At 49.1% G+C, this 23,536-nt stretch overlaps 1 long non-coding RNA gene across 1 annotated transcript in view; it reads right to left on the bottom strand.

The window, feature by feature from the left end:
* The window catches only part of LOC148517395 (uncharacterized), a 71,604-nt gene extending 48,070 nt beyond the window's left edge, over nucleotides 1-23,534 (bottom strand). Inside the window, exons 1-3 of the long non-coding RNA XR_015879296.1 lie at nucleotides 23,472-23,534; nucleotides 16,858-17,018; nucleotides 16,581-16,711 (exon numbers count right to left, since the gene is read on the bottom strand). This is a non-coding gene — a long non-coding RNA (uncharacterized LOC148517395). The remainder of the gene's footprint in view (nucleotides 1-16,580; nucleotides 16,712-16,857; nucleotides 17,019-23,471) is intronic.
* Nucleotides 23,535-23,536: the final 2 nt, after the last annotated feature.

Below are 23,536 nucleotides of genomic sequence, written 5' to 3'. Positions count from 1 at the left end.
GCTGTACCGCCTCCTGTGAATCCAAACGAGTGATTAGGTTACGGAAAGCACTTGATCCAGGATTAGGTGCTTGATCCGCCACCATCGTTAGGCTTGAACATACTGTCACAGTTGGGGCTAGAGAGTTACCTGTATCAGGTGATGAACTGGAATCACTGGAGGCCGGCTGGACTGGAACCATGGGTAACATGAATAGCTCTTTTATTAGAAGAAGTGGGTAGCAGTGAGAACTGCCTTTGGTGATGAGTGACTGGAACTGGAAACTTGAGACGTAGGAATGAGACCAGAAGGAACTTGGAGGGACTGGACTGGGACCGGCAGGTAGGCTGACTGAGGTGGTCGGGTTACTAGTAGACGGGCTTGCAGACGGATGGTGGCGTAGAAGCTGCTTGTTGTGGCTTGGGAGGCCGTGGGTAGACGTTGGTAGCTTGGTGGCTACGTGGAGCGGCTGGATAGCCGTGGGTAGACGCTGGTAGCTGGGTGGCCACGTGGAGCGGCTTGGGAGCCGTTGGTGAGAGATGGTAGTGTGGAAGCTACTTGGAGCGGCCTGGGATCCATAGGTGAGAGATGGTAGCGTGGAAGCTACTTGGTGTGGCCCGGGAGCCGTGTGGAGAAGCTGGTAGCGTGGAAGCTACTTGGAGCGGCCTGGGAGCCGTAGGTGAGAGATAGTAGCGTGGAAGCTACCTGGTGCGGCCTGGGAGCCGTGGGTGAGAAATGGTAGCGTGGATAGCTGAGCGCAGCAGGCTTACGGATAGCACTTGTCTAGGAACCAGCAGGAGCCTGGGACATACTGGTACACAGAGGTACAGCTATAGCACAAGTAGTACACCACGGAACGTAACTAGATGTTCAAGCACTGAGTGCTATTAGAGGAGGATCTATATACCTAGAGTCTGGCAGCGATTGGTGGATACAGACAGGTGGTCTGGCAGTGGCATTCTGAGTGGAGCAAGGCACAACATGCAGAGGGAGTAATCATCTCTGCAGCCCTTGAGAATCAGGACCACACCTGTGATTCCAATTAAGACTAGCAATGCTCACAGACAGAACAGGGTCCAGGTGATTAATCAGTGTGGGGAGGAGAGTAGTCTGCACACACAGCCAGCATGATTCAGCCAGAGCAGATGTCCCAGGAGAATTACAAACACAGATCCATGGAGCAGCTGGCAGAGGTAAGTCACAAAAGGTAAAAACTAGCCAGGATCAGTGGCGGGCTGGGCCGGGGGGCAGGGTGCCATGTGACCCCCGGGCCGCAGCGTCATGCGGGCCGCGGTGCAGACTGTGTCACTGTGACACAGACTGCACCACGTGTGTAGCGCTGACCGGACAGAGTTCGGTCAGCGCTACACAGCACAAACACACAGCCGCCGGAGCCGGCAGCTGTGTGTTTGCTTTAGCAGCTGATGAGAGTCAGATAGACTCTCATCGGCTGCTGCTCCCACTGCCAGAGCCGGACATCTTCCGGCTCCAGCAGTGGGTAATGGGAGTGACGCGTCACTCCCATAATGCAAAGCGGCGGGAGCTGATCTCGGCGGCGGGACCAGGAGCGGTTATCAGGTAAGTGTTTTTTGTTTTTTATTATGTCTCTGCTGCGGGGGGGGGACTGGGACTACTGGGAGCACTACAAGGGGGGGTCTACTGGGAGCACTACAAGGGGGGGACTACTGGGAGCACTAGAGGGGGGGCTACTGGGGGCACTACAAGGGGGGACTCCTGGGAGCACTACAAGGGGGGAATACTACTGGGGGCACTACAAGGGGGGGACTCCTGGGAGCACTACAAGGGGGGGACTACTGGGAGCACTACATGGGGGGGCTACTGGGGTTTACGGGGGGGACTCCTGGGAGCACTACAAGGGGGGACTACTGGGAGTACTACTGGGGGCACTACAAGGGGGGGACTCCTGGGAGCACTACAAGGGGGGACTACTGGGAGCACTACAGGGGGGGGGGAATACTACTGGGGGCACTACAAGGGGGGGACTCCTGGGAGCACTACAAGGGGGGGGGACTACTGGGAGCACTACAGGGGGGGAATACTACTGGGGGCACTACAAGGGGGGACTCCTGGGAGCACTACAAGGGGGGGGGACTACTGGGAGCACTACAAGGGGGGAATACTACTGGGGGCACTACAAGGGGGGGACTCCTTGGAGCACTACAAGGGGGGGACTACTGGAAGCACTACAGGGGGGAATACTACTGGGGGCAGTACAAGGCGGGGACTCCTGTGAGCACTACAAGGGGGGGACTACTGGGAGCACTACAAGGGTGGGAATACTACTGGGGGCACTACAAGGGGGGGAATACTACTACTGGGGGCACTACAAGGGGGGGACTACTATGGGGGGCACTACAAGGGGAGGGACTACTACTAGGGGCACTACAAGGGGAGGGGACTACTACTAGGGGCATTGCATAGGGGGGAGGGGACTACTACTAGGGGCACTACATAGGGGGGAGGGGACTACCACTGGGGGCACTGCATCGAGGGACCACTGCTGGGGGCTCTATATAAAGGGCAATAGTGGGGGTACTGCATAGGGGGAAGACTACAACTGGGGCCACTATTTAAGGGGCACTGCATAAGGGTTACCACTACTGGGGGCACTATATAAGGGGCTTACTACTGGGGGCACAAGGGGCACTGCATAGGGGGGATCACTACTGGGGGCACTACTTGAGGCCTGCATAAGGGTGTCCTCCTGTGGCACAGGGTGGCACTGCATATGGGCACTACGACAGGGGGCTGCCCCTAATCTTTATTTTTACCTTACATTAATCCCATATGGACCCGCCTCCTCCCTAGAACACTTGAGGGGGGGGCGCCGTAGCACTCACGTTCTTTCGGGCACCCTGGCTACACGCTACTCCTCTGCCAGGGCCGCCTGCATGCATTTGCCCCTCAGGCTAAAAGTTGCAAGCCAGCCCCTGGCCAGGATTGTGACATAGACTCCCACACTAAGCATTAGCATTGGCAAGTGGCGACCTCTCCAATAGCCTATTACCCAAATTTGCTGTAAGAGCTAAACTTTAGCTTTAATTACTTGCTAACCGTAGGCGAAACTAGAGATCTGGTAATGAGTGGTCCCAGTTTTGGCACCATATCAGATATTGTGCCACTGTTTCTAGAGCTGCAGGGTGCCTGATAGGGAAGAGGTAACTTTTACACACGCCGCAGGCACACGCTCCAAAAAAGGGGCATCGCCACTCAAACAAGGGGTGTGGTGTCTCCAGCCAGACCCCTTCTGTGACCCCAGCCATATCTTGCGGTACATTGCTCTGCACATGCTCAGAAGTGAACATGTACAGACTCGCACGCACTTTTAGCATATCAAACCTTATGACCAGAGACTCGGAACTATGATGGCAAGGGACAGTCTCAATGTTCAGTAATGCTGCATGGTCCATCAATTATGTACATATATGCCTCTTAGGAGTCATATAGGGAAGGTGCCAATGCACACTCGCTAATGATAATGACTTGTGGGATGGGCCGGGCTCTGCACATGTGTGGAAACACTATATTACCGCCATTTTCATTGCTTAGCTCTAATAAGCAGACTTTCAAATTAAGAGACATTATTAATTTTGAGGCATATCAGACAAAGCAGCTCAGTAATACCCTTTTTACATCGGAGCTAAAACCTGGGTTATTGCAGGGTTAACCCGGGCAGCTCCTTGGTGTAAAAGGGGTGAGGGTTGGATCGCCGGGTTGAGTGACCCGGCAATCCAACTCAGGGAAATAGCAGGGTTTAACACGGGCGTAGCCAGTGAAATCCTGCTGTGTGTACGGCGCACTCCGGGTCTTGATGACCTGCAGTACGCCGCAAGCCGGCCGATTGGTCCAGCTTCAGTGGCGCTTGGAGATGACGTCATCTCCAAGCGTCCACTTTCACGCCGGAAAAGCCGTGTCCATGCAGACCCGACTGCGGTGTGAGCGGTGCCGACTCGGGAATATCCCGAGTCGGCGCCGTCTAAATTCTGGGTCTGATCCGGATAGGAACCCAGGCCCTGATTCAGAGCTGGACGCTCTGACAGAGCGCTCGCTCTGAATCACGGCCGGCCCTCTTACTCTTTGGAGCGGCCAGGAGGCCGCTCGCATAGCTGTGGGTGACCACCCACAGCTATAGTGAGCGGCCAAAATGATGGTCGCGATGGTCAAGACCATTGCGACCATCGGGCTTGCGACGAGACCCTTGCGGTAGGGTCTCGCTGCCACAAGCCCTGGACTGCTTTTGGCTCTATCAGAGCCAAAATCACTCCCACTGACATCACTAGTGATGTCAGTGGGGCCGGCCCCAGACGGTAGGCGTTCCCATGGGAACGCCTCTGTCTGGGCAGCCACGCCCCCGTCACGCCCACCAAAGGTGGGCGTGCCGGGTCTGAAACAGGCTCCCTGTTCCAACTACGGGTCAGACCCGGAATTTTGGTGGAAAAGGGGTATTAATATTGCCCCAAATCAGATATTGTTAGTTGTACACATACAGAAACCATTTAAACGCAGTGCTGTATAGAACATACTTGCAGAACACATACAGTGATTCTTAATACACCAATTTAAAAATGACAAAACAAGATAGTCTCCTATACATCTCCTAAACTAATTAGCCTCCGACGCTCAATGAATTCACAAAGAAATCAATTAACCCCCTGCAGCTGTCAAATATGGTAGCAAACCAAAGGAGAAACTAATTAACTAGATAGACAGCACTGATGAAGAACGAAACATTGATCATAAATGACCTGAAAATATGCCCACATGCATAAAATAAATAACATTTATTATACATATAATTATATTCTGACACTTGTAAATCTAAAATGTATATACATATGCAGTGCATCTGTTAGTAAAGATGATAATGAACATAGGGCCTGATTTAGACCCAGACGCAACGCGGCGTTCGCTCGTAGCTGGCCAATTTTCACATTCTGCGCATGCGTATAAGCCACAGTGCGTGTGCGCAAGCCAGTCTTAGTGATCAGGAATCAGGCGCTCAAAGTACACAGACTGAGCGCTCATTGGAGTGACAGATAGTGCCGTTTGTGGGTGGTGTCAGGGGATGGTCTATGAAAACGGGGGTGTGAATGTGACGGCACCATTGCTACCCTATGGCACCCTGCAGTCTTAATCTGCAAATAAACTAAGGTTTCCATTAAAAAGAATACACATACAATGCATATAAAAGTATTATTATTATCATTTATTTATATGGTGCAGTGCCTTACAATGTATGTAAAACAAATAGGTGCCCAAAGACTTACAGAACAATACAATACATTACAGGACAAGGACATGGATAATATACATTGCCACATTAACGACCATAACACCCACATAAGCAGCAGAGCTTAAGCAACCAAGTGTTAGATGCCCTAGTGTGGAGTAAGAAGTAGATGAAGTAGCGAGAAGCACAAGAGGGTAGAGGGCCCTGCTTGTAAGAGCTTACATTGTAAAGGGGAGGGGCAGACAAACAGGTGTGACACAGATGGGGTAGATGGGGAGGATATACTCACGGCCAGGTCACCAAGTTCCAGCTAATGAGAGTATCCAGGATATGACTCCGTAATCGGCACAATATCCAGATCATACCTTGTTACTATTGCAGTTAATTCTGAATAATTTATCAGCACAGATCCTAGCATTTGCATACATAGCTCTAAGGGCCGTATTCAATTAGAGGCGAAAAGTCCAAATCTTCGGAAAATTATCGCAGATGATGTAATTTCGCCAGGCGGAAAGTTTCCACCGTATTCAATTCCAAAGACTTTTCGCGTACGCGAAAAGTCAATGCAATGTAATCAGCGGAAAAGTTTCGCCTATGAATAGCAGGCGGAAAAAAGTGCAGAATTGCGGTTTTGGGGTGCAGACTTCGGGATACCCCCCTGCACCCTTGGGACAGTCCCCCAAAGATAAACTGTGTAAAAAAAAAACTTAAAAAGGACTTTTAGAACACCCCAAAAAAGTACTTTAATTTTGGTGGTGAAAAAGTGCAAAGTTGGGGGACAAACTTAAAAACTAGCGAAATAGACTTCTGGTGGTCCCCAAGTATGCCCCAGGTGTTTTTCCGATTGCAGGTGCTTGCGGCAGGTGGATATTTAACGTAATTTAAAACTTCACTTTATCAACTTAAATATATGCTAGCACCAATTTTGAAGTACCCGAAATTTGCTGGGAGTAATTATTTTCACATAAAAATACTGCTTAATGCTATTCCTCACCACTTGTGTTAATGCGCTAATTGTCACCAATTGGCACAACTTAAGCACCCCAAATACTTTCATTAGGGCTAATTGGGGGCATCTATAGTGATCCCCAATGTTAGTGCATCTTTTTGGGGGTGTCAGGCTGAGTTCCTTATTTTTGACAGGACTTTTCGCCTGTTTCAGTTTCCGTTTCAGTGCCGTTTTCGCGCCCTTTCTGAATACGGCGAATAGCGGGAGCGTGCCAGATACTTTTCCACATGCAAAACACGCGATGTAAGCGAAAAGTCCGGCATGTGAAAAAGTATTGCGGGTGCAAAACTAATTGAATACGGCCCTAAGAGTTTTGTTAGTGCATCCCGTAGTCCAAACCATGTTCAGCAAACACATAAAACAATGACAAATTTAGGCCCTCATTCAGAGCCGTACGCTCTGAGCAGAGCACACGCTCTGAATGAGGGCCGGCCTCCATGAAAATGGAGCGTCCTCCTGGACACTCGTATAGCTGTGGGTCACCACCCACAGGCTATACGAGCGTGCATTTTGATGGCCGCGATGGTAGTGACCATCGCGACCATCGAAACTGCGAGCCGGAGCCTGCGGTTGAGGTTTTCAACCGCAAGCTCCGGAGTGATTTTGGCTCTATCAGAGCCAAAATCAATCCCACTGACATCACTAGTGATGTCAGTGGGCCGGCTTCTGACGGGAGGCACGCCCCCGGCACGCCTACCAAAGGGGACGTGCTGTCAATCAACATCGACTGCACGCCCCCTTTGATCAGACACAACGAGCGAAGGACTTTCCTTCGCTCGTCGCGTCTGGCGCATGCTCAGTCCAGAACATCGACCCACTTGCGAGCGGACAGCCGCTCGCGAGTGGGTCTGAATCAGGCCCTTAGTTGATATAAACTGGTCTCAAATGTTTTTCAAAGTTTGTTCAACTGTTTGATTAACTGTTATACATATCACATATCTTTCAACATGCAGCTGACCCAAGGGCCACAGATGACCCTTCTAATTCTAAAAGGTGCATACACACACAACGATTTTTTGAACGATTATCGTTAAACGATATCGTTTAACGATAATCGTTCAAAAAATCGTTCACTTTCTGAGTCAAATGATGAACGGTTATTGTTCATGCGCGTTCACGTTTGTAGTTCAGTCAGACTAAGTTAATATGCAAAAATCGTTTGTAGTTCATAAAAATCGTTCATTACATTTAAATGAACATAGTAAATGAACAACTTTAGTAAACGATTTTAGTTCATTTTTACAAGGGAGAAAATATGAGATATGGTAAGAACTTACCCTTGTTATCTCTATTTCTACGAAGTCCATAGGGTTCCACAGGATACCTTGGGGTATAGGTGTGACGTCAGTCGCTGGGCACCATAGAGTTAAGCTTTTCAGCCTCCCAGGATGCACTAGGGTCCCCCTCCTATACCCCGCCCCCGAGCCAAGGCACCTCAGTTAGTTATCAAGCCATAGGCCGGAGGAGGAGAAGGAAGAGAGAGGAAAAAAGATCTGGACACATACAAGAATCACATTCTCACCAGAGGGAGACGGAAAACCGGTGACCAGAGCAAAGCCCATCTGCAGCACAGGTGCGACAGGGCGGGAGTCCTGTGGAACCCTATGGACTTCGTAGAAATAGAGATAACAAGGGTAAGTTCTTACCATATCTCATATTTTCTACTTCAGGGTCCATAGGGTATCCACAGGATACCTTGGGGATGTCCCAAAGCAGTATCCTTTAAGGGTGGGGACGCTCCTGTGCAGAAAGGAGAATCCGCCGCCCGAAGGAAGCATCCTGAGAGGCGAAGGTGTCAAACCTGTAATACCTCACGAAGGTATGGACAGAGGACCACGTAGCAGCCTTGCAGATCTGAACTGCCGAGGCACCACGTCGAGCTGCCCACGAAGGACCCACAGACCTAGTGGAATGAGCCTTCAGAGAAGGTGGGACCGGTAGGCCTTCATGAAGATAAGCTTCAGAAATAGCCATACGGATCCAGGCTGCCAAAGTTTGCTTTGAAGCAGGCCAACCCTTTTTACGGAAGCCATAGAGGACAAACAAAGCGTCCGACTTCCTAAACGAAGAAGTGCGGTCAACATAAGTCCTTAAGGCCCGCACAACATCCAAAGAGGCCTCACCCACAGAAAGACCCGGTGAGTTAAAGGCTGGAACAACTATTTCCTCGTTAACATGAAACTGGGAAACAACTTTGGGAAGAAACTCGGGCCGAGTGCGGAGCACTGCCCTGTTCCCATGAAAAACCAAGAAAGGCGGTCTACAAGAAAGAGCCCCTAACTCAGAAACACGTCTGGCCGAAGCAATGGCCAGAAGGAAAACAGTCTTAGCTGTTAGCCATTTAAGATCCACTGAGCCCAGTGGTTCAAACGGCGGTCCTTGGAGAGCCCTCAGGACCACAGCCAAATCCCAAGGCGCCACAGGTGGAACAAAGGGCGGCTGAATGCGGAGAACACCCTGCATAAAGGTGCGCACATCCGGGATTGTAGCAATCCTACGGTGAAACCAGACAGATAGGGCCGAAACCTGTACCTTCAAAGAAGCAAGGCAAAGCCCATGATCTAGTCCCGCTTGCAGGAAGGCGAGAATCCGAGACAGACGAAACTCCCGCGGTGCATAACCTCTCGGTCGACACCACTGGAAGAACGTATGCCACACGCGATGGTATATCCTCGCGGAAGACGGTTTCCGAGCTCGTAACATGGTACGCACCACAGAGCTGGAAAACCCCCGGGACCTCAGCATGGCCGTCTCAACAGCCACGCCGTCAAAGACAGCCGAGTCAGGTCCGGGTGAAGGCAAGGACCCTGAGACAGAAGGTCCGGTCGTATCGGTAACCGCAGAGGACTGTCCACGGACAGACCCTGAAGGTCTGAGAACCAGTGCCGTCTGGGCCACGCGGGAGTTATCAACAGGAGCGTCCCTCCTTCCTGTTTGAATTTCCGGATTACCCGTGGAAGAAGGGAGACCGGAGGGAACAGGTATGCGAACCGGAACGTCCACCGGACGGACAGAGCATCCACCAGAGACGCCCCTTCGTCTCTTGTGCGAGACCCGTACACCGGCAACTTGTTGTTGTGCCGGGACGCCATGAGGTCGATTTCTGGAAGACCCCACCTGTCCACCAGTAGTTGAAAAACGTCCGGGTGCAGGGACCATTCCCCCGGATGAACGTCTTGGCGACTTAGAAAGTCCGCCTCCCAATTGAGCACTCCCGGGATGAAGACCGCTGATATGGCCGGAAGATTGCACTCCGCCCAAACCAGGATCCGAGAGACCTCTACGAGAGCGGCCCGACTGCGAGTTCCTCCTTGCCTGTTTATGTAGGCCACGGTGGTAGCGTTGTCCGACTGGACCTGCACCGGGCGACCCTGGAGAAACCGCTGTGCCTGCTGGAGAGCATTGAAGACCGCACGGAGTTCCAAGATATTTATTGGAAGCTCCGCTTCTGTCGGCGTCCACCTGCCCTGGAACAAGTGTGGACCCGAAACTGCTCCCCAGCCTCGAAGACTGGCGTCCGTTGTCAACAGGACCCAATTTGGAACCCAGAACGGACGTCCCTTGTTGAGGTGGATCGTCTGTAACCACCACGCAAGGGACAGGCGAACCTCCGGGGTGAGCACAATCGTCTGGGACTTCAGAGACTGAGGCAGCCCGTTCCACTTGGACAGGATCAGGTGCTGCAGAGGTCTGGAGTGAAAGTGGGCGTATTCCACCATGTCGAACACCGACACCATGGAGCCCAGTAACCTCATCGCCGAGTGTAAGGACACCCGGCGGCTGTGCAGGCAACTGCGCACCCTTGACTGTAAAGCAGAGATCTTGTCCTCCGTCACGAAGATCCTTTGCTGTCCCGAGTCCAATAAGGCTCCAAGATGCAGAATCCTCCGAGACGGGATTAGAGTGGACTTCTGCCAGTTGATTAGCCAGCCGTGCCGTTGCAGCAGTGCAATGGTCAGGTCCAAGTGGCGTAACAGGAGCTCTGGAGATCCTGCCACCAATAACAGGTCGTCCAAATACGGCAACATGCGGACTCCCTGCAGCCGCAGAGAAGCCGCCATGACCGCCATCACCTTGGTGAAAACACGTGGTGCTGTTGCCAGGCCAAAAGGTAACGCCCGAAACTGGAAGTGGTCGCTGCGGATTGCAAACCTGAGGAACTGTTGATGGCGGAAAGAATAGGGACATGCAGGTAAGCGTCCTGTATGTCCAATGACACCTTGTAGTCCCCAGGTTCCAGCGCCAGAATGATGGACCGTAGTGTCTCCATCCGAAACTTCGGGACCCGCAAAGACCTGTTGAGCGCTTTGAGGTTGAGAATCGGACGATATGACCCATTGGGTTTCTGTACCAAAAATAGATTTGAATAGAAACCCTGGCCCCTCTGGGAGAATGGAACAGGCACTATAACTCCAGCCTGGAGCATAGTGTGCAATACCTTCCGCAGCTCCGTAGCCTTGTTCCAGTCTGATGGTAGACCCGTGGTGAAGAAGCGAGCCGGGGGTCTGTGCCGGAAGGAGAGGGCGTATCCGTGGGAAACCACCTCCAGAACCCAAGTGTCTGTCGTAGTGGTCGACCAACACTGGGCGAACTGTAGCAGGCGGCCTCCCACCCTGGGATCCCCCAAAGGGAGGCCCGGACCGTCAGGCCGCAGGCTTGTCATCTGGCTTGGGGGCCGGACGTCTGGTACTCCATGCCTGCTTCCGGGGCTTGACCGATTTCTTAGAGCCAGCCTGTCGAGGAAACGACTGTGGTTTGGGCCTGCCCTGGGCCCTAGATGACCGAAAGGACGATGGTCCAGAACCAGAAGGAGCAGTGGCCGACGGGAGACAAGCAGATTTGGCTGCCGCCAGCGTGGCCACAATCTTATCCAGATCCGGACCGAAGAGAACTTCTCCGGTAAATGGCAACGCTTCCAGACCTTTCTTGGAATCTGCGTCCGCCTTCCAGGATCGCAGCCACAAGGTGCGACGAGCAGCTACCGCTGCTGAAGAAATTCTAGACACCAGAGTACTAATGTCTAGAGCCGCCTCGTTGATGTAGGTGGCCGAATCACGGAGATTGCCAATCAACTCTGCCTGTTCGGCCGGACAGTCGGATTCAAAAGAAGCCTCTAATGAATCCGCCCAGCGCTCCATCGCTCTGGCAACCCAGCAAATGGCCATAGCCGGCCGTGCTGCCCCCCCTGCAAGGGAATAAGCGGACTTCAGGCAGATTTCTACCTTGCGGTCCGTAGCATCCTTAAGGGAGGACATGGATGGCATCGGCAATGTGGCACTACGGACAAGACGGGTCACGTGAGAATCCACCTGTGGAGGGGATTCCCACTTAGCAAAATAATTATCCGCGAACGGATAAGCCACCGCCAGGCGTCTCTGCGGCTGGTATCGCTTGCCAGGCTGTTTCCACGCCTCCTCTAAATGGTCCACCAACTGACCCGAAAGAGGAAAGACTGTGGCATCGCCCTTCACATCTTTGAAAAAGGCATACTTAGATTTAGCCGCTGGGGGAACTTCGTCCTCAATCACCAAGGCTGTGCGGACCGCCCGAATAAGTCCAGGAATATATACTTTGGACTTAGCATCAGCGTCCTTAGTATGGAGAGGTTCCTGATCGTAAGGATCCAGAATCTCCCCATCATCAGACGTCCCTTCGTCATCCTCATAAGGAGCGGACAGAGACGCCACCGGCCTTTTATGAGGCCGCATCACAGACTCCCCTTGCAACACATCCGACAAGTGCTGTACAGAACTCGTCAGGGAGTTAACCCACGCTGGCTCCTGAGAACCCGGGAGCGGGGAAATAGGGAGACTGTGGGGTACCACCAATTGTCGTGGGAACCCCTGCATGGGTGGCGACACCACAGACTGCTGGGACAAACCCATCGGAGTAAACGCGGGCTGCGGAGCTAACTGGCCCACTAAAGCTGTTAACGCCTGAGCGAAACAAGCCCAGGGCGGCTCCTGTACCGGTGCTGTAACCGTAATAGGCCGCGCCATGGACAAACACTGCCGGCAAAGGCCCTCCGCGCTACCCTCCCCCTCCGCTAACGGTACTTTGCACGTAGTACACTGTAGCCGAAGGGGAAAATCACTTTCAGACATGATGGCACCACGTATGTGACCACTCTCACCAATTAAGTATTAAATAGGCGAGAGACCACCCTGCAGCACCGCACCGCAAGGGCTTTAGCAGAAAGAACAGGGACAGTAATAAAGCTGACAGTTTAGAGAAGAAAAGTTACAGGCAGCGCTAGCACAGTCACATACAATGCAGAGAAATAACAATTCCTGCACTAACAGCGCTGATCACTCAACTACACAGACACAGGGCCTGGTAGGACACAGCGCTGCATACACAGACCTGAGCCACAGCGGAGGAGAGGTATGCGGGGGGACCCAGACCACGATGCTTCCGTCCAGCGCTTCCAGCAGCGTTCACCATGCGTTCTGGAGAAGATGGCCGCCGAGGAGCAGAGAGGAGGCTGGCCTGGGGGAGGAGCGCTGCCACAGGACCAGTCGGCAGCATGCAGAGAGGGCTGTGTGCAGCGGGGGAGGCGCCGACTGTGAGACAGGGAAGGCGCGCTCCCCTGGCATGCATTTAACCCCTGGGATGCCGCAGCGCTACCGCTCTGCTGCGGTCCGCTGTCCCAGGGGGTAGTGGAAAGCGCAGGTTGGTCGTCTGGCTCCACGCTGCAGCCAGTCCCCAGGGAGCCCCCTGCCTGGGGACTTAGGACCATGTGACCAGCGGGGACCCACCGCGGGACCCCGCTGCTTACCTTTGTCCCCCTTGGATCCGGCCATGGTCCGGAACATCTGGGGTCACCGCTAGCTGTGACCCCAGATGCTCACCAGCATCCCCGGATCGGTACCGGCGTTCTGGTACCGGCGGGGGTGTAGGGAAGACAGCATGGACATCAGGACTGACTGTCCATGCTGTACATCCAGATGTGCAGCCACAGCTGCACTGAAGAAAGCTTCAGGGGCTCTTCTAGCCCCCACTCCGACAGGTGCACCCGACGCCGGCCGGGCACCAAACTAAACTGAGGTGCCTTGGCTCGGGGGCGGGGTATAGGAGGGGGACCCTAGTGCATCCTGGGAGGCTGAAAAGCTTAACTCTATGGTGCCCAGCGACTGACGTCACACCTATACCCCAAGGTATCCTGTGGATACCCTATGGACCCTGAAGTAGAAAATCGTTTATTAAAGTCGTTCATTAACTCAATCGTTGTGTGTGTATGCACCTAAAGAAATAGTTTGTCTGATTATGGCAAACTTCAGGTGACCTCTAATGGTCAGCTGATCAAAGCAGATAAATTGCACATGTAAACACATGCTTTGGATCTGGATTTTTTTCTTAAAAAAAAAAAAAAAAAAACAGCTAAAATCACATAAAATGTGCATTTTTTCATTCCTACAGTATTAATAACTTCAATAACATTTATTTCCACTCGTTTCCAGTCAATTTTGGTTACCTCACAGCTCACAATATTGATTTTTTCATCTAGTTAAATGGCCAAAATTTTGCATCCTGTTTGCTGGTTCAAAACTGATTGATATAATTATTAATAGAGTTGAGGACTGTGCAAAGATGATGGTTGGGATACTCTTGAGGATTGAAGGCATGGGCCTTCATAGAGGACAAGGAAGTTGACGGCTTTGCATTATCATGATGACTGCTGGTGGCAGCTACAACATGTGGTTCTTGGCCTTGCTCTCCTGTCATGTGACAGCCCTCCATATTTTCTGCGGTCTTGAATCAGTGTCACAAGCACCAATAGTGTAGCCAAGGTGCGGTTACAAAATTCACACACGTGCAGTCGTGCGCACACAGAAAAAAATATACAATGGCCACTATTTTTTATTTTCAGGTCCAGAACTTGGGCCCAGAGCACAGATTGGTGATGACTGGAGTCGGGCAGCACTAGCTTGCGTTGCCGACTTGCTAGCCTAACACGCACAGACACACAGACAATTATTATAAAAAAAAATAAAAAAAATTATTTTAATTTTTTTTTCAGCTCCAGAACTAGGGCCCAGAGCACAAATTGATCACGACTGGAGTCGGGCAGCACTAGGTTGCAACTTGCGTTGCTGGCTGGATCTTGTGCGGTACTGCGGTTAAGCCTAACACGCACGCACACATACACACAGAAAAATATAAAAGACACTTTGATTTTTTTTTTTTAGCACGACTGGAGTCGGGCAGCACTAGGTTGCAACTTGCGTTGCTGGCTGGATCTTGTGCGGTACAGCAGTTAAGCCTAACACGCACGTACACAAAAAAATCTAAAAGACACTTTGATTTTTTTTTTGACTATATATATATTTTTTTTCTTTTTTTGAGTCTAGAACTTGGGCCCAGATGGACACAGCACCAGCCCAGATGTATCTGCAGTTCTGCACCAGCCCAGATGGACACAGCAGACATGAAAAATACCAGCCCAGGACACAGCAGAAAGCACAGACAGCCCCAGATGGATCAGCAACAGCCCAGATGGACACAGCAGACAGCACAGTGAGCGCTGTCACAGCACCAGCCCAGAATGGGTCAGCAGTCACCAGCCCAGGACACAGCAGACAGCACCAGCACCTCCCCAGCCCTGCACTACCCACCCTCCCTGTTCAGTCTCCACAGCTGGAGTGAAATGGCGTCTGTTGCACGGTCCCTTATATACTACACCGATTATAGAGACGAAAGCTCGCGAACTGCGATATTTCATCTCTATGGTTTTGCCTCAATTTAAGAGATCCGAGTAAGTTGGAAACATCCGAGCCGGCTTGGATCCGACTCGGATCTGCTAAATTTGGGTGGGTTCGGATCTCTGGAAACCGAACCCGCTCATCTCTAGTTTTGGGTTTTGGATCTGTATTTTGGGCACGATTCTATTCAACGCAATGTAAATAGCGCTGGGAGATAGCTCCCGGAGCTATACAATTCATCGCGATGTTAGGTCGGGGAAGGCTCGTTATCGCGCCTTAAACAGAGTGTTTAGGCGCGATACCGGGCATTCCCCGACCTAACTTCCCGGCGCGAGGCTGTTTTCCAGGCGCGAAGGGCAGAAAACAGCCTCGCGACGGGACTTTTGTCGGATTTCTTCTCTCATCCCCGGAGGGATGAGAGAAGAAATCATTAGTCGGACTTGGCAGCTCGGTGTATTGAATAGCTCCGGGAGCTCACTCCCGGCGCTATTTACATCGCGCTAAATAGAATCAAATCATTAGTCGGACTTGGCAGCTCGGTGTATTGAATAGCTCCGGGAGCTCACTCCCGGCGCTATTTACATCGCGCTAAATAGAATCGTGCCCTTTGTTGGAAAAAAGCATAGAAACAGCTAAAGTCACAGAATCTGTTTTTTTTTTTGTTCCTACGCTACTATTAACCTCAATAACATTAATTTCCACTCATTTCCAGTCTATTCTGAACACCTCACAATATTGTTTTTAGGCCAATAGGTTGCACAGAGGTAGCTGGATGACTATGCTAAGCGACACGAGTGTGCGGCACAAACACGTGGCCCATCTAGGAGTGACACTGCAGTGGCAGACAGGATGGTAGTTTGAAAAACTAGGCCCCAAACAGTACATAATGTAAAGAAAAAAAGAGGTGCAAGATGGAATTGTCCTTGGACCCTCCCAGCCACCCTTATGTTGTATAAACAGGACATGCACACTTTAACAAACCAATCATTTCAGCGCCAGGGTCTGTCACATGACTGTGGCTGAAATGATTGGTTCATTTGGGCCCCCACAAAACAAGCTGGCAATTAATCTGTCCTTGCACAAAGTGGCTCTACAGAGGCAAGATGTCATGGCAGGTGTGCCGATGACAGTGACAGGTGTGGCTAACACGCACACAAAAAAAATTGTTTTATTTATTTATTTTTCGGGCAGCAGCCTTGCCACAGAAGACTCCTTGAGCATGGCTGCTGCTGCTGCTGGGAGTTGATTTTCTCATCCCAGAAGGGGACCAGGAAGAGTGCTTTCCAAAAACAAATAAACAATTGACTTATATAATCCTTTGCAAACCTTCTAAAGGCATTTCCCAACCTGTACAGGGACATAACATACCATAGTTAGTGGCCTCAAAGTGCCACTTAACCAGCACAGATATGTGGACAAGTGTAAAATCTATGTTTTAAGGCAGGGGTAGCCAACCCTGGTCCTTGAGAGCTACCAACAGTGCACGTTTTCCAGGTCTCCTCACAGAATAACAACTGTAATAAATAATTAACTCCACCTGTGGATCTTTTCAAATATGGTGCTGAGTAAGGAATACACCTGTGCACCAGCTAGGTTGTCTGTTAAACGCGAGCTCTCGAGGACCTGATTTAAGGCTTACCTTGTGTCTTTCTTGAGAATCCTGTGCCTGCTTCTGTGGCTAGGAGTGGATTTTCATCCCAGGAAGAGTGCTTCCAAAATCAATTGACTTAAATAATCCTTTGCAAACCTTCTGTAAAGGCATTTCCCAACCTGTACAGGGACATTAAAAAAAGAAGAGTTAGTTAGTGACCTTCAAACTGCTGTTGTTCCCACTGTCCACTTAACCATATTAGATATGTGAACAAGCGGAACAGAGCATTAAATGCAACATTTCAGATTTAAGGTTTAAGTCTTACGTTGTGTCTTTCTTGGGAATTCTTTCTTGAGCGCCATGCCTGCTTGCTGGGAGTGGATTTTTTTCATCCCAGGAACAGGAAGCGTGCTTTCCAAAAATAAATAAACAATTGCCTTAGATAATCCTTTACAAACCTTCTGTTCTGTAAAGGAATTTCCCAACCTGTACAGGGACATTAAAAAAAACAGTTAGTTAGTGGTCTTGAAATTGCCGTTGTTCCCACTGTCCACTTAACCATATTACTTAAATATGTGAACAAGCGGAACAGAGTATTAACTGCAACATTTCAGTTTAAGGTTTAAGTTTTGTGTCTGGAAATCATTGAGAAAGCAGAAAAAGAGCTCCACCACAAGCGGCAGATGACTAAACCCACACACAAAGGTTTAAAACAAATAGATACAACACCAGATCAGATGTTTACTCTGGAGGATCTGTCTGATTCATCATGGTGCCCCCAAGATTGTGCAAATTCTGCCAAAAGAGAGACTGACACCACAGCTAAACATAAGAGTCACCTTCTGGATGTGAATTGTCTCATTTTCACGGGGAAAACCCAACCCTCAGATGGGATGGATCTCAGCCAGTGGACAACATTGAAATCACCATTAAAAGTCACAATGGAAGACTACAGTGTGGAGAATCTTTCTTCACAGTCAGGAGAGGCCTCAGAGAACATGAAAAAAGATGCTCTAGGTGTTGAACTTCAAGGGATTTCTCCATCATGTCCTGCAGTGTGGAAAGGTTTCATTCACATGTTTTCTATAAAGCAGTTCAAAGTTACAGCCTTCAAAGTGTCTTGCTATAACACCCACCTTGGGAATTTTTGGGCAGCGTAGCCCTGCACCACACAGGATAGCACCTGTAAAAATTGAAGAAGTACAGTGGCCTACACCACAACAAACAGAACAGCATTTGTAAAAATTATTTGTATGAGTGTACCCCTACAGCAGACAGGGCACCCCCTATAAAAAATTATCTGTATGAGTGTACCCCTATAGCAGACAGGGCAGCCCCTGGACAACACAGCAGCACTACAGCCAGCCAGCCCCTATGGACAGGACAACAGCCAACCCCTATATGGACAAGGACAACAGTAGCCAGCCATCCCCTATGTATTGTATATGAAATTATGAATATGTTTTATAAGATTTAAAAACAGTAGCCAGCCAGCCAGCCCCTATGGTCAGGGTCAGCAACAGTTCCCTTCCTCCCTCTTCACAGTAGCCAGCCGTACTTTATTATTATTATTTTTTTATAACAGAGTCAGACTAGTCCGTCTAACACACTGAGCTCCAGCTCCCTCCTCACTCACAGCCGGAAAGAAAAATTACGGCGATCGCGGGGCCTTTATAGAAACCAAAACCCGAGACAGCGGGATGATGATGTTTTGCCTCGATTTCAGTTCCGAGCTAGGCGGGAAAACCCGAGTCTGACTTGGTTCCCGGCTCGGATCAGGGGGGGTCTTGGGGGGTTCGGATTTTGGAAATCTGAACCCGCTCACCCCTACTCTATACCCTAAACTACATTACTGACCCCTCTATACCCTACATTACATTACTGACCCCTCTATACTCTGCACTACATTACAGACCCCTCTATACCCTACACTACATTACTGACCTCTCTATACCCTACACTATATTACTGACCTCTGTGTTTCCTGGCTATTTCTTTTTTTTTTGTTTATATAACCATCAATGAATATAACCACATATAAAATAATATGTCAATTTTATATTTAAACAAAAAAAAAGTATACAATATTAATTATTGCACACAGGTGTCTCCTTAATAGGGGGAAGAATCTCCACAATCACTGGGTTGGCTTAGACAGAGCCCCCTGGATCTTTCTCGCTACCTCTTTCCGCTTTATGATTTTTCATTGACATAGCTCGGCTCCTATAGATAATTTTCCATGATTGTATTAAGTTATTTCACAAGTCTATTTCACATACTTCTGTGAACCTATTTTAGTGAGACTTGTTAAATTTTCCCTATTGAATGTTCTATATTGGATTTAATAAGCTAGCATTTGTTAGCAACATATATACTCAGATTTATGTACACAGTAAAATTATGCAATATAAAACTTGTGTGTATATATATGCTAAAGCTGCTCCTCACCTTTATGGGCGGAATTCAAGTGTGTTGTACTGACATCATAGCCTTCAACTGTGCAAAATATACACAAAATATTTACCACAAATCATATGGCTGCATGTGATGCAACCAATACATTTGTGGCAACCTCCACTTTTTCTTTGGATATTCCTTGATGTATTGACAAGCTCAGTGATATCAGATTTGACCAAACTGACCCGGAAGTGGGTCAGTTTGGCGGCACACGCAATGAGGGAAGGGGTATAAAGGTATGAACACATTGTATGTTTCTTTATGTCCTGATGACGAGTTGTTATTAAAACTCGAAACGTTGACTGCTAGTGACTGGAGTGAGACCTCTTTTTTTCAAGTCCAGAGAGTGAGACTGCCTTGCATTATTATATATATGTCATTGATTGCAATTTGCTTCTGTGTAGCTCAGGCTCTATACTTTTAAAGATGGACCTATAGTGTGATTGAATTGCTTGGGTCATATATGGCTAGTTTACTTTTTGGACTTCTGCCTTGGAGTTGTACTATTAAGTGACCATATGATTAGGGGAGGTATTGTTAGCAGGAACCACCCATTCCCATATATGCTATAACGCGTCCAGCCTGTTCCTATGCTCACTCGCCGGACAACTTCCGGTTATCCCGTGACATGTGGGAGCCGGGCTGAGTAATGATGAGCACCGTGACCACTTCCCCTCTGATTGGTACATGAGCGGTTAGCGGGGCGGCCAGTATTCTATGCACACACGTGCTGCTGGTGTCTCCCACACAGGGCCAGTTCTAGACATTGTGGAGCTCAGGGCGAAAGTTCACAGTTGCGCCCCCCCCCCAAAAAAAAAAAAAAAAAAATTGTTGGAGATGACTTTTCTATGCGCGCACTGAAAGCACACGCGCTTCCGGAAAGGGGGCGTGTCCTTGCGGAACACCCCCAATTCACACTGTGGGGCGTGCCCAGCACTTATGAAGGTGCTGGGCTTCCCCCAAGCTCTCCCCTCATGGCGAATAATTGCCATGTGCAGTAATGCCCTTTATAAACACATTATGCCACATGCAGTAATGCCCTGTATATTACATTGTGCCACACACAGTAATTCCCTTTATAATACAGTATCCCCAATTCAAATTACGCCACACATTAGTCCCTTATTCATGTTATGACACACAGTAGTGCCCCTTATACGCAAGACCCACAGTACTGAGTAGTAGTGCCCCTAATACAATGCCCACAGTAGTAGTGCCCCTATAGTAGTGGCCACATTAGTAGTGCCCCAGTAATAATGCCCCCTATATTAGTGCCCACAGTAGGAATGCCCCTATAGTAGTGCCCAAAGTTGTAATGCTCCCATTAGTGCCCCCTATAGTAGTGCCCCCAGTAGTAATGCCCCCTTGTAGACATGTCCCCAGTAGTAATGCCCCCTTATAGACATGCTCCCAGTAGTAAAGCCCCCCTATAGACATGTCCCCAGTAGTAATGTCCCTTATAGACATGCCCCCAGTAGTAATGCCCCCTTATAGACATGCCCCCAGTAGTAATGCCCCCTTATAGACATGCCCCCATGCCTTCCTTCTGAAAAATAAAAAATACAAACACAATACTTACCTTAGGCCCGCTCCTGCGTCCGCTGCCGTCCGGTCCGACCACGGCTCCACCACGGATCTATGGGAAAGACGTCAAGACATCCCTCCCATAGTGCTTTATGTGGGAGCCGGAGCTCTGGAGTGAGCTTTGGCTGCTGCTGCAGGGAGGGAGCCGGGTGCCTGCTGATAACAAATATCCGGCGCTGGGTTTTTTTTTTTATTATGGGATTATTTTTTTTTACCTTCTGGGGACTCAGTGGTGTCCTCTAGGGGCGACAGCCCTGTTAGCCCACCCCTAGAACCGCCACTGCTCCCACACAACAGGGGGGCCGAGCGGCATGTCTGGTAAGCTGGACGAGGTAAACAGTACAGATGGCGTATGTCAGTTATAGGTGCGCTCTGTCTGGTAGCACAGGTCTGCATATAATTATTTGGGTATACCATATTGATACTTGTCTCTGCGGATATGAGATACATTTTATGTATAATGGTGTATATTTTTTATTTACTATATGGATCAGTGACTATGATCCAAATACCTAAATCAATCTTTGTAGTGTTTCTGTGGCCACCCCACAGGGTGCTTGGGTAAGGGTATTATGAGACCCTATCTCAGAGAGACTTATAATATGTGTTGTTTGATGATTAAAGTTAGAGCCTGATAGACGGTGTCACTATTTCCAATATTTTTGTCTATTTATTGATGCTTATTTTATATACTCTGACTTATTGTGTTATTTTTGTTCATTTTTTTTAGCTGTAATGTGAAACATTGTATTGTGCATTATATGCGAATTGCGTATTTGTGCCAATCTTTAGAAAGGTTAATAATTTAACCGTAACGTTGACAGACAACTTACTTGTTTTTGGCAGACTATGGATTACAATCATGAATATTGATGACCTATTGTGACAACTGCTGTGGATTTATTAAAGAATATTTTTAATATTTGGCCCTGCCCTTTAGAATTTAAGCTCTTATGAGCAGGGCTCTCTACCCTCTTGTGCTTCTCCTTACTCTACTTTCAGCTACTTCTTACTCCCCACTGGGGCACCTAACACTTGGTTGCTTTGCTCTGTTGCTTATCTGGGTATTATGGTCACTTATGTAGCAATGTACAGTATATTATCCATGTCCTGTATTGTACTGTAAGTCTCTGTAAGTCAACCTATTTGTTTATGTACTTTGTAAGGTGCTGCGGAACACTTGTGGCGCCATATAAATAATAATAATATACCGTATATATATATATATATATATATATATATAAGCTGATGTACCTGGTTTCATCCGGGTAGACCTTAGATATTTACTGTTTCCATTTCCGTCTCACCACTCCAACAACACTTCACCTCTAGAGTGATGCATTCCCTCCCTCACCTGTGTACTAACACATTCCACTCCCACACCTCCGTAATTTCCCTCCCTCGCCCGTGTTGTAACACATTCAACATTCCCCTCCCTCACTTGAGTAGAAATACAATCCCTTGCACACACCAGTAGTAACACATTATCCCCGCTCACCCCTGTAGTAACACATTACCCTCCCTCGCCCTTGTTGCAACATATTCCCTTCCCTTACCTCGTAGTAATACATTTGACATTCACCTCTCACACCTGTGTAGTAACACATTCCCCTCCCTCGTCTGTACAATAACACATTCCCTTCTCACTGCTGTTGTAACACATTTTCCTCACACCTGTACAAACACATTCCCCTCCCATACCTGTGTAGTAACACATTTCCTTCCCTCACTATACAAATAGGCGAGCCACACCATCTGCCAGTGATGTTTGGCAACACTTGGGGTGAGTTGGTGCTTGAATATTGAACTGTGCTGCAGCCACTATGAGACAGCCAGGCAGGACATTGCACAGGGGGAGGTATATACTCCCCAATTATGATTGATGATTCTAGGTCCAGGGGTTTGGGCTGGACATTGATAAGTTAGTGAACCAGTAGTCAGGACATTTTATATATATATATATGTTCCTTTCAAGGCCGTAGCTAGGGTAGTGCGGCCGGTGCTATCGCACAGGGCACCACAGGTCAGGGGGCACTGTTTGGGCCTGTCAAATTTCTGTTTATTATCATTCTTGCTTGTAGCTTCCTCTTATTTCATGGTTGCTGCTATTTCCAAGTTGGAGAAAGGACCTCAGTGACGTAGACACCACGTGACCGCTGCAGGAGGCTGGACCGCTCCTGCGTTACCATCCACTAGGGCATAGAGGGGGAATATATATTTGTGGCGACCGCAGCGAGCCACCGTGCCCGAAGCATGGCGAGCGTAGCGAGCCCGCGAGGGGACACTTTTGGTCCCCCGTTACTATCCCCACCCCTCCCCCTTTCAGGCCAAGTCACGTGGGTGTGACGTCACAGGGCCATCAGCCCTGTATTGTCTAGACCTAACCCTTATTTCATCCCCAGCATCTCCTGGCCTCTCCTATCTCTTCCCTGGCCCTTCCTCATGAACCCATGGCCCTTTTTTGGGTGCTTTATGTCCCTTTGAAAAATGAGGGGGGCGCCAATGCTCTATTTGGCACAGGGCACCAAAAAGTCTTGTTACGGCTCTGGTTCCTTTTCCAGCTCAACATATTGAGACATGATAAAAGACAGATCTGCACTCCATTTGTTCAGGGTCAATACTTACTTAATTTTAATGATGCAGTAAGTGTAACAAATTCAATTGTCCATATAAAGTGCAAAAATAGTGCATAAAAAATACTTAACAGAGCACAGGCAGTGGGGGATGCATGATTCCTGGTCCCAACCCCCAAACTGTATCAAAATGAAGCAAACGCTCCTCGTCAAGGGTTCTAGTCATGTACAGTACATAATGAAACAGCTACCGGAAAATATCACTATATATCTCATCATGTTGATGTGATTTAGTAATGTTTTGTAGCCATTCAGGAATACTTACATTACCGATGCTGCATGCACATTAAACGTGTAAATGTAATCCCTGTGTGCAATTGGGCTTCAGTT

Source organism: Taudactylus pleione, unplaced genomic scaffold, assembly GCF_031769625.1.
Source record: "Taudactylus pleione unplaced genomic scaffold, aTauple2 ptg000218l, whole genome shotgun sequence".
NCBI lineage: Eukaryota > Metazoa > Chordata > Amphibia > Anura > Myobatrachidae > Taudactylus > Taudactylus pleione.
This window is presented reverse-complemented; position numbering and strand designations above follow the sequence as displayed.